Raw genomic sequence first — 14,177 nt, forward strand, 5'->3', positions numbered from 1 at the left:
TGCAATGGATGATTTTTTTTTTACTGGATTCTGGGTCAGAAAAAAAGTTACAAAGAACATTAATAAGAAAATTAGAAAGTGTATATATAGACAGTATTTTAGATAATATTACTGTATTAATATCTTGGGAAGTAAATGTCTTGGTAATGCAAAAAAACACCATGCTTATGTAGGATAACACCCTAGTTCTTAGAAAATTTAAGATATCTGTAACTAATTTTCAAATGGCTTAGCAAAAATATTCAATTGAGGGAGACACACACACACACAGAGAACACAAACAAACAGATCAAAATGTTAGCATAAAGGAAATAGAAAAATGAGTTTTCACCTTGTTTTCAACTTTCTGCAGGTTTAAAATTTTTCCAAATGAAAACTTGGGGAAAATAAGATAAACTGGCATTAGTTTATAAATTATGTCATTATCCTGCATCTAAACTGGAATTCCTTCCCTTTCAGCTCATCCTTTTCCCCACATCTCAGCATGATACAGCAAGAGTTGCCTGGGGCCTCATGGCCCAATGGGGCCCAGGCCTCGAACAAATTTGCAGAGAAGTTTTGCAGCCTTCTGCCACCTCTGGACTCTGCTGCTGCACCAGCAGGGACTATTCGTGGAAGCTGTTTGACTCATCACTGAACCTAAAAGAGTGTCTGGGGAGCTGCAGGGCCTCAGTGGCCTAAGGCTTCACGAGCCCTTCTGCTTAGAGAGTTAATGCCTGAGACTAAAATTTGGGGTAACAGGACAGATTTCTGCTCAGCAGCAAAAGCTGCCCCAGCCTTTCTTATAAAATGGAGAGTGCAAATAAAGAAGTTGATTGTTTCTAGGAGAAAGGTGTATACACCAACCACTGTATTTTTTTTTTTTTTTTTTGAGACAGAGTCTCGCTTTGTTACCCAGGCTGGACTGCAGTGGCAGAATCTCAGGTCACTACAACCTCCGCCTCCCAGGTTCAAGTGATTCTCCTGCCTCAGCCTCCTGAGTAGCTGGGATTACAGGCATGTGCCACCATGCCCAGCTAATTTTTTTATTTTTAGTAAAGATGTGGTTTCACCATGTTGGTCAGGCTGGTCTTGAGCTCCTGACCTCAAGCAATTCACTCCCCTCGGCCTCCCAAAGTGCTGGGATTACAGGCATGAGCCACTGCGCCTGGCCCACCAGCTGCTTTTGGATGGATCCACTATTACTGTGGAATATTCAAATAACCAGCCATGACCATCTAACCAGCCAATAAACCAACCAATAAATGCATCTACTCATTCAACACATACGTACTGGGCTGCTTGCTTTGTACTGTATATTGGAGCTGCAAAGATAAAACACGGTCTATTCTACTGAAGAGTGGATTGGCCGGGCGCGGTGGCTCATGCCTGTAATCCCAGCACTTTGGGAGGCCAAGGCGGGTGGATCACCTGAGGTCAGGAGTTTGAGACCAGCCTGACAGACATGGAGAAACCCCGTCTCTACTAAAAATACAAAATTAGCCGGGTGTGGTGGCGCATGCCTGTAATCACAGCTACTCCAGAGGCTGAGGCAGGAGAATCGCTTGAACCCAGGAGGCGGAGGTTGCGGTGAGCCGAGATCACGCCATTGCATTACAGCCTAGGCAACAAAAGTGAAACTCCATCTCAAAAAAAAAAAAAAAAAAAAAAAGAGAGAGAGAGAGAGTGGTTTGTGTATTATTATTGCCACACAATAATTAGTAAATGCATGACAGCAATTTTCATATTGTAGCAGTGAGGTAGTGCACTTAACCTAAATTAGGAGGAGAAGGCATGAGAGAAAACTTCTTGGAGAGAAAGAATATTTTCTTTCACTTTTAAAATTATTTCCTTTTGTCCTCAAAGTTAAAAATAAATCAGGAACTAGGGCCCACAGTAGGGGAGGGGTGAAAAGCGGTTTTAAAAGTTTAATCAGGCTTCTTTCATTTTTTTCCCATCTCTGCAACTGGGCTAGGGTGACCATCTCATCCTCATTTGCCTGGGACTTGCCTGGTTTTAGCATTGAAAAGTCTTGAGTCCCAGAAAACCCTTATTCCTGGCCAAACTGGGACCATGGGTCACCCTATGACCCTCCCACCTTACCACAGCATCTTTCTGTTATGAAGAATCGTATGTGAAGAAAGAATTAGATAACGTGCTAGCTCTGAGAATTCTGAAGTAGATGAAGAGAAATGAGAAGGGTAAAAAAGCCAACTTCATTTCTTCATTTTCCATACAAATCAGATAGTGAACAAGCATGGTGCCTGGAGGGCTTGCTTCTCCTGCCTACTGTATTTTGTTGCTGCACTCCATTCCTCCTCAAATGTTTTCCCTTCTTCATAAGTATATCCCAATCTTCCCCGTCCAGGCCTAGCTGAAACCTTTCCCAACTGTTCTAGCTGAAAATGGCCTCCTCCACCCGCTACCCCGTGAAATGTGGGTGTTTGTTGTCTGTGTGCTCTTGTGGTACATGGCAACTCTTAGAGTTAGAAAGCCATAGAGAACTCGAAAGGAGTTCAGAAATTTATGTGCTCATGTATAGTTTCATTCATTCTTTCATTTGCTCATAACTAGTTCTTAGAAAATTTAAGATATTTGTAACTAATTTTCAAATGGTTTAGCAAAAATATTCAACTGAGGGAGATAAACACACAGACCCAGAGAGAAAGAGAGAACACAAACAGATCAAAACGTTAGCAATCAAGGGGAACGAAATATGAGTTTTCATATTTTCAACTTTCCACAGGTTTAAAAATTTTCAAAATAAAAACTTGGGGAAAATATGATGAACTGACATGAGTTTATCCATAAATTATGTCATTATCCAGCATCTAAATTGGAATTCCTTCCCTTTCAGCTCATCCCTTCCCCACATCTCAGCATGATATATCAAGAGTTGCCTGGGGCCTCGTGGCCCAATGGGGCCCAGGCCTCAAACAAATCTGCAGAGAAATCTTGCAGCCCTCTGCCACCTGGGCACTGGAGATTCCAAGGTGAATCGGGTCCTGTCCTTGAGGAGCCCCTACATGTTAGGGAGGTGGTTGGATACATGAGCAGATACAACACATGGCAGAACGTGTTGGATGGAGGCTGAGCACCGGTGAGCAGTTGTTACTGGAGCAGGTACTGAGAGCGGTAGATACTGTGCTATGTGATAAAGAGGTACAAAGACCTTTAAGATGGTACAATCAGTGTAGGGTCAGCAGCAGATCCGAAAACACATGATTTTAATACCATATGGTAAGTGCTACAGAAAACATAAGCCTAAGGTTCTCTGAGGATGCAGACAGGAATATTGAACAAAGCAGGGGACTGAGTCAGGGCCATGGGGACTGAGGATGTGGCATCCAAGGTCACCGGTTGGAGGTCTGGAAAAAAGATGATAAGGGCAATAGGCACAGTGAGGGATTGGCAGATTAGGGACAACTTTAGCAGAGGAAATCAGTGGGGCTTCGTGACTGATTATAAGCGCAGGGAAAATCGTATGCCTTCTTGTGCTGTGTCTTCTGGGATGTCTCGTACAGTACGCTGCACATGGTAGGCGTTTAGCATATCTCTGTTGATTGAGTTAGTTGAGACATTAGGCAGAGTCTGAAAACCCCCCAGACCGAGAAATGGCATTTAAATTGTGTGTGCATCTGTGTGTGTGTGTGCAAGAATTATAAAATGCAACAAATTTTAGGAAATGCCGTAATGCTGTTGTGGACTCTTCTTGGAAAGTAGTTATGGCATGAAGAAAAGCGAGAGAGCCCAGTAGAAGAAATATTTCTCTTTATGTATTTGTCGTGTTTCTTCACTATCTGTAAGTCCCATCCTTACTCATTTAGAACTGATTAAGAAGTAAAATAAAATTGAAATATGTAAGTGTCCTATCTCCCTATCCCTTCTATGTCAACGTATGCATGAGCTTGTGTACACACACACACACACACACACACACAGATTTTTGTTGTTGTTGAGATGGAGTGTCATTCTGTAGCCCAAGCTGGAGTGCAGTGGTGCCATCTCGGCTCACTGAAACCTCTGTCTCCAAGGCTCAAGCAGTTCTCGTGCCTCAGCCTCCCGAGTAGCTGGGACTACAGGCACACACCACAACACTTGCTAATTTTTTTGTGTTTTAGTAGAGATGGGGTTTTACCATGCTGCCCAGGGTGGTCTCGAACTCCTGAGCTCAGGTTATCCGCCCGCCTCGGCCTCCCAAAGTGCTGAGATTACAGGTGTGAGCCACAGCACCCGGCCACACACATAGATTTATTGTTTATTTTTTCTTCTGTGCTGAGTTAATATATTCCCTCGATAGTCAAAATATAAATTTATGTGGTTGGGAGTGGCGTGGACCTTTACACCTGGGCTTTAATAAACATGCTTTGATGTTGACCTCCAGGGCCACATTATCATTTGCCTGGATTTGAAGAGGAGACACAGGACATTGCTGGATTCAGATGAACAGCTCCAATCTCCAGTCTATCACCCGTCTCCTTGAATTGCTAGGACAGTGGGAAGAAGGAGCACAGAGAAAAGTTCCCCTTCTGCCTTTGCATCTGTGCCAGAGACTTCCCAAAGCACTTCTCAATCTGTTCTCTCCTGTGTGTTCCTCTCGCACACCTGCCTGCCGGGTGCTGCTGCAGCATCAGCGGCTCCAGTGGCTGGTCTGCTGCAGATGGACCCGGCACAGCAGCTCCTGTTCCTCTGAGTTCCCGTGGCCAGAGGCAGGGAGAGAAAAGCCAAGGTTAGAGGTGGGGACAGAAGATTGGCTCTGGATCCTCCAACAGAAGTTGGGTGCTGCAAGGAGGGCAACTGCTTTTGTCTGGTTGTCTTGGCTTCTACTTGGAGAAATGCAGAATTCTTCAGTTGTCAACGTTGTTACTATAACATTTGCATCTTGGGATACTGTGGCTAGGACTCAGGTACCATCTAGGAATCAAAGGAGGCCAAGTCCTCCCCTCTTTTCAGCCCCTGAGTCACTGGATGCTTTCCACTACACCCTTAGTCGTAAGTGCCATCAGTAACACACGTGGTGTGTTAATAGCTATTGAACGCTGCCAGTGTGGGGGCGCTAGGCTATGCACCCTGTATGTATCATGGTATTTCATTTAATTACACCAGCATTTTTTTTTTTTTTTTTTTGAGACGGAGTCTCGCTCTGTCGCCCAGGCTGGAGTGCAGTGGCTGGATCTCAGCTCACTGCAAGCTCCGCCTCCCGGGTTTACGCCATTCTCCTGCCTCAGCCTCCCGAGTAGCTGGGATTACAGGCACCCGCCACCTCGCCCGGCTAGTTTTTCGTACTTTTTAGTAGAGACGGGGTTTCACCATGTTAGCCAGGATGGTCTCGATCTCCTGACCTCGTGATCCACCCGTCTCGGCCTCCCAGAGTGCTGGGATTACAGGCTTGAGCCACCGCGCCCGGCTACACCAGCATTTTAAGGCGGGCATTGCTATCCTTGCTTTACAGTTGAGGAAATCCAGGTCCTCAAGGCCAGTAAGTAGTAGAGTCAGGATTTAATCCCAGGGTGGCCTGGCTGCGAAGCCCCTGCCGCGCTGTCTCCCAGCAGGTACAGAACACCACGTTAGCAGTGGGCCGAGCAGGGCAGCTCTTTGTATCACAGGCCTGTCTTCGGACCCTGTTAGGTCATAAATTGGTGCAGAGTACAGACCATGCCTTCTAATTGTTTTATGACACAGCCTCATCACCTGTGAAAAACAGAGCTAATCTTTCTGTTTATTCTCCAGTGAGTCAAACCAAATAATGTCCATGTGAGCCTTTGAAACATGGGGAAGAAAGAGGGATTAGGGCGTCTGGCACGAAGAAGAGCCCACGTAGCTCCTCTGGAAGCCCACCCTCTGCCTTCTCAGTGCGCCATTAGAGCTCGCTCAGTTCTTCCGCAGATTCCTCCTGGTGTTCGGTGCCGGATAAACAGTCTCTCAAATTTCTCACATGTTATGAGGCATTGCAGATGACTCTGTATAATCAAATGTGCCATTCCACATCTCATTTGTAATTTCACAATTTAGCTCTCTGCGCCATTTAAGCACATATAGAGCCTCTAGAGAAATCCTTATTTTTTTGCTAAAGCTTTTATATGTGAGTTTTGTGCTGATTTTGGTCTTTGCTATATCTAATAAGATTCTCCCAAAGTTTTCTCACCACGAAAGGCTTTATAAAATTTAAGGAACCATGGAAATAAACCCCGGCCTATTACAAATCAAGTAGGCCAAGGAAGTATCAGGTAAGAGGCCCCAGATTAGAAGCTGAATTTTCATTTCCTCTTGTGTCTATTGTCCTATTCCCTCTGCTTCATTTTTTTCTCTGATCATGTTTAATAATTTTGGAGCAATTTGTAACCAGCTCCCCCCAAACACTTATTTATAACTTATAATTATCATCAGTAGTAGTAATGTTTATTTTTTCAGCATGGCTTAGAGTTTATAAAATGTCAATATTACTTCTGATGAGTAGCATAATAACTGTGGTGGGCAGGGATCAGATTTATCAATGGAGGCACTGAGTCTTGAGGATGTTAAAGACCTTACCCACCTTCATGTCCTGAGTAAGTATTAGACTCAGCATTTCGGAATCAAGTCTTGAGAATGTAGTTCAAGCAACATCATGCAACCTGTCCGCCTTGTTTATTAGCTTCTATAAAGCATTTTTAGGCAGACACTATAAGGCGCCATGGAAAACTGGGCTGCATTTCATGGACTAGAAAGATTTACATGAGAAGTGTTCCCAGGCAGAAGGATGAGAGGCACAAAGAAAGGGTGAGAAACAATGGTCTGAAACAGCCAGCACATGGGCTCATTAACCTCTTCTAAACAATCGCTCATCTCTCCTAGCTCCCTGCTGACCAGAAATAAGTCAGAGGGGAATTTGTGTGGTAAACTTTCACCTACAGGGACCTGATCTCTGGAGAGAAAAAGACATCACCAGTGGACAGAGTTTGCTTTCTGTGCTGAGTCATGGGGGTAGTTCTTCTTTCTTGGAATAATTGGGAATCATACTCCTGGGGAAAATACCTGTGTCCCCAGCAGTGTTGCTTAAATGACATGAATGCTAAGGGCAATGTATCTCCTGTTAAAATGTCTAACTTCCTAATGGCCTTTTCCAACTCACTTAGCATTCATTTATCACATTCTCATGTTACCCACTCAGTAATAATAAAATAATAATAATAATAATAATAATAATAATAATAATAAATAATACTCTGGAGCAGAGTCAGGGAAAGTTGGGACATAGCCCTGCAGGTTAATAGTAAACCATTTAAAAGGAGGAGGAAAAGTACCCAAGCAGGGGTAATGGCAGAAGCATTGTGTGAAGACCCCAAAGTAGTCAAAAACATGGCAGATTCTCAGCAATTTAGAAGATGCAAGTCCCAGGACTTACAAGTTGGTTGACCTGGCAGAGGATGAGGGAGGGATGAGCGCCAATGGCTCCCAGGGGTCTGGCAGAGCAGCTGCATGGGCCACTGAGTCATTTCACAAGGTGGGGGATGAAAAAGCGAGTTCTTTCTTTCCTTCTTGCTTTCCTTTCTTCTCTTTGTTCTTTCAGGCTTGCTGATCGGTGCAGCTGAGAACATGTCGAATTTGATGTGTCTGTGGATATTTGAGTCTGGAACATTGAAGACAGGTTTGGTCTGGAGATGTAGACTGCGGATATCTCAGCACACAGATGATCACTGAAACGATGGAGCGGATGATATCACCTGGAGAGAGTCTAGTGTGGGAAGATTCTTCCCTGAGGTGGTTGAAGGATGTACTTTTTACTCCAAAGACTGAAACAGAGACAAGAGAACCTGAAGTTTCAGGGTTTTGTCACTGGGAAGGCAGTAGAGTGTGTCATATCCCAAGAGTGAAGCAAGGACAAACCAAAGAACAACTGGGAAGATCTGAGAGAGAAAGGGTGAAGGCAGTGGCTAGGAGAAGTGAGAGAAGGTTATGTGAGGAGCAAAAAAACTGGGAGGACTGAGTGGCTCTGGATATTGTCCTTAAAGAAGCTCCACACTCGAGAGGCCCTTTCACATGACGGCTGATGTGTGCTTGGAAGGTGGTCGTGGGCATTTGAAAGGGAGTACTGGGCTGGGTGCTATTATTCCTAACATTACCATGTGATCCTTGTGAGGCTAGCTTACATGGAAAAGACCTTCAGATTTGTGCTTTGTTGAGCACATTGTGTCCTGCCTTAGTTTCCCCAAGGTCCTCATTTTTTTTTTCTTTTTTTCAAGAGACAGGGTCTTACTTTGTTTGGCTGGCTTCAAACTCCTGACTTCAAGAGATCCTCCCACCCATCCCACCCAAAGTGCTGGGATTACAGGCATGTGCCACTGTGCCTAGCGGGTCATCAGTCTTTGGGATGCTGTTGACAAAGCCATTTGATGATATCAAAGAGAGAATGAAGCAGAAGGTTTTTTGGCCCCTCTGCTTGGGATGCCACTTGCAGACAGAACTCTCCACAGGTTTACCATCCAGTAAAGGATCACCTGTTTATAGCCTGTGTAATGTCAATGATGATTCTTGGAAACAATTCCATTCTCATATACATCTTGACGTTTCATGGCTGAGCCATTTGTCAGAGTGCTCTGGCTTCAAATATACCTTCAAGTCTTAAGACATGAACTTTTGAGGTGCAGGAATCAGCAATTCTAAAAGTCACAGGTCTTCCATCCAATGTCCTGGTTGCCTTCTAGATCCTGTTCTAACAAACGTATCTCCAAATCTCAGTTGCTTAACCCCATACAAGTTTATGTGCCGAGAACATCAAGATGAAGGTATGGTCCATGAACTAGCAGCATTGGCATTACCTGGGAGCTTGTTAGATAGAATTCAGAATCTCAGACCTGCCTCAGACCTACTGAATCAGAATTTCATTTTAACAAGATCTCCAAGTGGTGTGTAAGCACATTAAAATTTTGGAAGTGCTGCCCTAGATTACCAAAGTATCCTTGATGGTTCTCATAGCTGAGGGATAAAAGGAAATCAGACACAATAAAATAGAAATAGGAGAAAACAGAGGCAGTTCAACCTGCTGGCAAATCTTGAATTATGCCAAACTATGTAAAGTCTATGCCTGAAATCTCAGCATACGAGTGCCCAGAGCATGAGCTATTGGAGCCAGCCTTGGCTCATGACCAGTGCATTGTTCAGTTAGATGGTCCTTCTTCTTCTATGCTTGATTACCTGGAGGACAGATGCCAGGACAGGCTGATTTCCATTTCTTCAGCTTACCTCTTTGCCATTACTGCCTGGGTGTGCAGGTGGGAAGAAGAGGAACTAATTGAGTTCATTTGATTATAAATGGAAAATACAGCACAGCTTTTCCCCCATGTGGCACCCCAAAGAGCTAACATTAAGGGGGTGATCACTGGCCCTTTATTATTTTTGTTTTGGTAAATCTGGTTTTCCTGCACCCCCACACCTATGTTCAAGGTTAATTCTGTGTTATTTTCTCCCTGCAGGCCTGTGCTGAGTGCCACAGGGAACAGCATTTAGCAACATCAAGCAGGAGAGGCAGAGAAAGCAGCAATAACTCCACATATGACTTGGAAATTGGCTCAGTCTCATGGCAGGAGATGTGTGTTTTTATGGTGTTAAGTGTGAAGGAGTGAAAGCAGCCAGCGATCAGGAGCGCCAACGCAGCTCCTTCCCAGGAGCCTTCCCGGCTGCTTCCCCTTTGTGGGAGATGTGCTGGAAGGAGTACTAAGAGGAGAGGTGCTTTGCTTTAGTAGGATGGCAGCTTTGGGAAAGGGACGTGAGAGTGAGTGTGCAGAGAGCTTGGGCTGAGTGCAAGAGATAAGTGGGATGCATCGTGTCTTAGAGGCGATCAAGCAAGAGAGGATGGGGTGGCAGACGCTTCAACTCTCTAGCCCCTCCTTCCAGGGCAGAGCCATTTTCGAGACCCACGCCTTTTCCCATCCATAGGCTGCTGAAGGCAGAAACAGCCCAGCACTTAAGAGGGGAGCAGACAGTTACATCACCGGTCTGGGCAGTATCTTCTCAGCCTCAACCATTATTTCCTCCCTTCCTTTAACAAAGACTCCTAGTTTCCCCACCCAATATCCAGTCTCCATTTTCTTCCTAACTGAATGTTGACTTCTTCCCCCCGGGGAACAAGATATCAAGGAAAATGATGCACCTTGCTTGCCTCCCTTGCAAGTGGGCCTGGCTCATCCATCAGAGGTAAGCAGAAGTCAGCAGGTGGAACTTCCAGGCAAGTCCTTCAATGCAGCTGACTCCGCTGGGGGATGCTTTTTCTCTTTCTTCTTCTTTCTGCCTAATATGTGGACATCTGTTCGGATCTTGAGGCAAATTTGATGACAGAATCACATCCTAGAGGTAATAAAGCAGACATTTAGGAGGACACTGGTATCTGATGACTGCTATATCTGCCTACGACTGGATTTCAGTGTAAGAAGCCACTTGTTTGAATTTTCTGTGCATGCAGGGAACTCCATTCTCAGTGCTATATCTCTTGCCTATGCTGCCTATATTAGGTAGGGAAAGTAAATTTATCTGCTGTAACAAACAACTTCCAAATCTTAGTAGCTTAACCCAACAAAAGTTTGTTATTTATGTTGAGACAAATGCATCCATAACTGGTTGGCCAGCAGCTTCCCTGGGACCCAGGGACACGTGGTCCTTCTGTCTGTGTCTCTACTGAACCATATGCCCTTCACATCTTCTATGTGGCCGCAGCTGGAGAAAGTAAGCAGGACGAGAACATGAGTGGTTTTATGGGCCATGCTCTGATGAGGCATAGTCAGTGTTCACTGAGATTTCATTGACTGGAATTCAGTCACATGGTCACAGAGGGTGCTGGGAAGTGTAGTTTGGGTATATGCTCAGGAGGAAAAGGAAATTAATTTTGGTGAATACATCATAGTTTGCCAACCACACCTAGAAGAAAGGAAGAGGAAAGGAAAACAAAGGAAGGAAAAAGAAAGAGAGAGGAAGGAAAGAATGAAGGAAGAAGGAAAAAAGGAAAGAAAGAAGCAAAAAGAAAATAAAGAGAAAGAAAAGGAAAGAAAAAAAGAGAAAAGGCCAGCAAATGCTCAATTGCTCTCTAGAGGTAATTAAAACATGTTTTCTGAGGCCCAGAATATGTCAATTGGTAGAAGAATGGAATCAATGAATGTCATTGATTCCAAATGGATTTATGTGTTATCCCGCGTTCCCTTCCTTCAGAAGGGTCTTGTTCAGCACCTCCATGTACAGAACACTGTGGCTACAGTTCACTGGGGATGAGGGGAAGGCTCTCTATGAAAGCCAGTGTGGATTCACAGCCCCAGCAGAGGCCAGACTAGTGGAGCCTATTCTGTTCAGGAAGGCTAGTGGCCCAGGAGCTAGATAGATCTTGGTCAGAATCTGGGTTCTTTGTTGTAACCAAACCTGAGGCTTACCCTGAGCAGGCAACTCTCCTTTTATGGGCTTTGTTTTCTCTATTTCCTGATTTGTAAAGTAGGAATAATAATAACTGCCCTATGTGTGTCCCTCTCTCGTTAGGAGTAAGTAATGTAATAAAGCTCTTGCCCCAGAGTAGAGGCTCAGTAATTGCCAACTGTTGTTCTCACCTACTTCGGCCTTCTCTTTAGTTGGCCTCTTGTTGCCTATGGAGCAAAACGTCACAGCCTGGTGAATGAGACGGTTCTCTCTCTGGCTCTACCTATATTTCCAGCCTCATCTCCCGCCACATTGTTCGTTTATAGTTCTGCTTCACACCTGAACTTCTACTGTTCCCTAGGCCTGCCAGGCCCTTCTGACCTGCCAGGCCAGTTCTGCAACCTGACGCCTCTGTTCCTGTCACTCCCTTTACTTCTAAAGTGGGGTCTCTCGTTCTTAGCACTACTGCTGACATTTTGGCCCAGGTCATTGTTGAGGAACTGTTCTGTGCATTCTAGGATGTTTAACAACATCTCTGACCTCTACCTACTAGAAGCCAGTAGCACTCTCCTGCCCATAGTCATGACAACCAAAAATGTCTCCAGACATTGCCACATGCCCCTGGGGGCACAATCACTGCCTGTTGAGGACCCCTGTTCTAATGTCTTGCACTCCCTCCTCTGGAAGGTACTAAGAAGAGAGATGCTTTGCTTTAGCAGGAGGGCAGCTTTGGGAAAGAGCCTACACATATTTGAATCCGTACCTATAATGTCAGTCCCCACTGTAAAACTTCCCCTGTCTTCTCCAAAAATAATCAAATAGGAATCGCCTTGTCCTCTGTGGCCTCATGGCGTTTCATTTGGTTTTTTTTGTTTGTTTGTTTAGCATTCACTTCTCTTGTTCTCATTTATCTGTCCACTAGACTTGCTGCTATCTTGTTCATCTCTTTATCCTCAGCATCTAGCATAGTTTCCAGATGCTTTTTTTAAATCACAAAGTAAATTAAAAAATATTTAAAGTTAAATGAATAAATTAATGACTGCTGAGTAAATAAATGCCTTCTCGAAAGACAGATTGCTGTTTACGATTAATTTGAACAGTGGAGCTACCGTCTGATTAAAATGAAAGCTGAAAGTATGAGTGCTGCTGAGCGCTTGGGTGGGTTCAAGGAACCATAGAACTCAGGAGGTGTGCTTTGTCCGTAACATCTGGATTCCAGGAGGCGATGGAAAGAAGCTTGGGAAGTTAGAAAGGAGGGAGGGTTGGGATGACCATGGGGCTTGAAAAAGATCTGCTAGGAAATCTGGGGAAACTTCAACTGCTTTGGGGAAACAAAGCACAAGGGTATGAAATGGTGAAGCAGGTGACAGACAAGGTCCAAATGAACCACTTGGGGCAGGGCTAATAAGGGAGTTCAAAGAAGGGTGTCAGTCACGGCTAGAGAAGAAAGGGCTTCTGGTCAGAGGCCCCCCTCCCTCTCTGGCCACATCTATTACCATGACAACACACTTCCCGCAAGGGCTCCAGTCCAGCCCAGCTGGCCTCCTTGCTGTTTCTCCACACCTGCTGTGCTCCCACCTCAGGGTCTTTATGCAAAGAGACCCTGGTCTCCTGCTTATCTTGCTCCCTCATTTTATTCAGATTTCTGCTCAGATCTCAAGCCTTCTGACCTCTAGATCTACAATATTATCCCTCTCTACCCCTTACCCATATTTATTTTTACTCATAGCATTAAATATTTAACTGCCTGTGATCTACCTCCTAATTGAATGAGTTACATGAGGACAGAGATTTTTTTTTTTTTTCCACTGCTGTATCTTTGATGCCTGAAGCAATGCCTGGTGTACAGTAAGTGCTCCACAGGTATTTGCTGAATGAATAAATAGATGCATGATTGGAGGGAGTTTGGTTTCAGCTGGCCTTGAAAGAGCGGAAGAAGAGGTGGGTGTGGAGCCAGCCAGTGAATGGGGATGGAGGAGGCTGCAGATTCAGGGCCCCTTCCAGTTGTGGCCTCTACTCATCCCCTCTTACAATGTGCCAGGGAACCAGGATGCCTTCCTCAAAAGCTGGCAGGAAGAAGGGAGGGCAGAAGGATTCGCATTTGGCCTGCTTCTTCTGCTAAGGCAGACGTGTTAGAAAAGATAATTGCAAAATATCAAGTGCCATGGAAACACTTATTAATACCAGGGGCTGGTGCTTCGATGGAGCCGGAGGCTTGCTCTGGCTCCAATGAACAGCCAGCAGTTCCGAAGCTCATCCAAAGTACTTGGTTTCTTGGACCCAAAATCACAATGCTCAGTACACAGTGATTTAGTGCCTTCTGTCAGAGCTTCTCAGAGCATGTCACCAGCACTCACCCTGCCCACGTCCTCGGGAGGAGGTGGCACTGAGCAGCGGGTGCGCGGTCCAGTTTGTTTGTGACTAATGTGTTTTTGGAAGCTTATACCCCCTCTTCAGCTACCCAGTTTTCCTTTTGCTTTGCGTGTCTCTGAGCTGTCCATTTGTTCTTCACAGCCAGGAATAATAACCTCTCTAACCTCCAGCATCAAAAACCTGCTCCCCAGCCAGTTGTTTTAGAGGCTCACAGCCTCAATGGGGTATGGAAGGAGGGTATGGGAGGCAGCTATAGGGACACTCTGTCTCTGTGTTGCCCACAGGAGGAATCTGAGTGGTAGCTTCCCTAATCCCATGACTCAGCTAGGGACAGAGGAAGGAGAAGGGAACAGGGAGACACACTGGGGGTTCAGTTTGCTCCTGGGTGGTGCTATGTGGGATCCATACACACTTACTCCATTTCCGGGGAGGCTGAGCTTCTCTGAGTGGAA

At 45.1% G+C, this 14,177-nt stretch overlaps 1 long non-coding RNA gene across 3 annotated transcripts in view; it reads left to right on the forward strand.

Moving 5' to 3' along the window:
* Window positions 1-9,935: 9,935 nt before the first annotated feature.
* The window catches only part of LOC123568671 (uncharacterized), a 64,365-nt gene continuing 60,123 nt past the window's right edge, over window positions 9,936-14,177 (forward strand). For all 3 annotated transcript variants that reach the window (XR_006692097.3, XR_006692099.3, XR_006692098.3), the window contains exon 1: window positions 9,936-10,152. This is a non-coding gene — a long non-coding RNA (uncharacterized lncRNA). The remainder of the gene's footprint in view (window positions 10,153-14,177) is intronic.

Source organism: Macaca fascicularis, chromosome 14 (assembly GCF_037993035.2).
Source record: "Macaca fascicularis isolate 582-1 chromosome 14, T2T-MFA8v1.1".
Taxonomy (NCBI): Eukaryota; Metazoa; Chordata; class Mammalia; order Primates; family Cercopithecidae; genus Macaca; species Macaca fascicularis.